Here is a 1,056-nt window from a genome sequence, read left to right on the forward strand (position 1 = left end):
TTTAGGGGCTAGGTGAAAGCCCCTCAACCCTGGGCTTCAGCTTTACCTCTTGTACCTGGCTCACTGAAGCTGGAAGTTTTTCTTAACTCAGGAAGCTGCTGGATGCTGAGGCTAGCAAAACCAAGATAGACAAGTAAAAAAGCACAGTCTCAAGATTATCAAACAGTATGGTAGGCAACTAGTTCAAGTCAGAAAAAGTCCCAAGATCAGCAGGGCATTGCAGGCTGCTGAATGAAGACTCAGCTACATGCAGAGTCCAAGTATGCTAAAAAACTGCAGAGACCTTTCTCAGAATTTCTCCCTATATGCTGGAAGCAGACTGCATCCCTAAGGCAACTACTCAGCTGCTCCAGTAGATTCCACCATGGAGTTGACCACAAATCTCATAACTACATCTAGCTGCCCAGCCACTCAAAACCTGGTCCAACCAAGTTGACACATAACTTTAACTGCCACATCTAGCTTCTCAGATTATTTGCTCAGTATACAGATTTAGTAAGTATCATGAAAGGAAATAATCCTACTGTATACTTTTCCTGACTTTACGCCATGCAATACCATCTGATCTCTTTGTATAACTGCATCTTGGCCTATGTGCAGGTTCTACAAGAACACAATTAAGTGTTCTGGAATTCTCATTCCTCTCAATGTTATCCAAAGGAACTCTGGTGGTGTAGTGAATAAGGCATTTGGCTGCTAACCAGAAGGTCAGTGGTTCAAACTCACCTGCTGCTCTGCACAAGGAAGATGGGTTGAGCTCCTTTTGTAAAGGTTTACAGCCTCAGAAACCCAGTGGGGGTCGCTATGATTTGGATTGACTCCATGACAGTGAGTTTGTTTTTTGTTTTCGCAATGTTATCCATACATAGAGTCACTATACCAAAAAGAATCGACAGATGATCATCCATTTCAGGAGGTGGCACATGATCAAGAACAAATGGTACTGAAGGAAGAAGTTGAAGCTGCACTGAAGGAGTTGGTGAAAAACAAGGATTTGGGAATTGAGGGAAAACCCATTGAGATGTTTCAACAAATGGATGTTGTGCCAGAGGCACT

Source organism: Orycteropus afer, unplaced genomic scaffold (genome assembly GCF_000298275.1).
Source record: "Orycteropus afer afer isolate SDZICR_OR568_19922 unplaced genomic scaffold, OryAfe1.0 scaffold00668, whole genome shotgun sequence".
NCBI lineage: Eukaryota > Metazoa > Chordata > Mammalia > Tubulidentata > Orycteropodidae > Orycteropus > Orycteropus afer.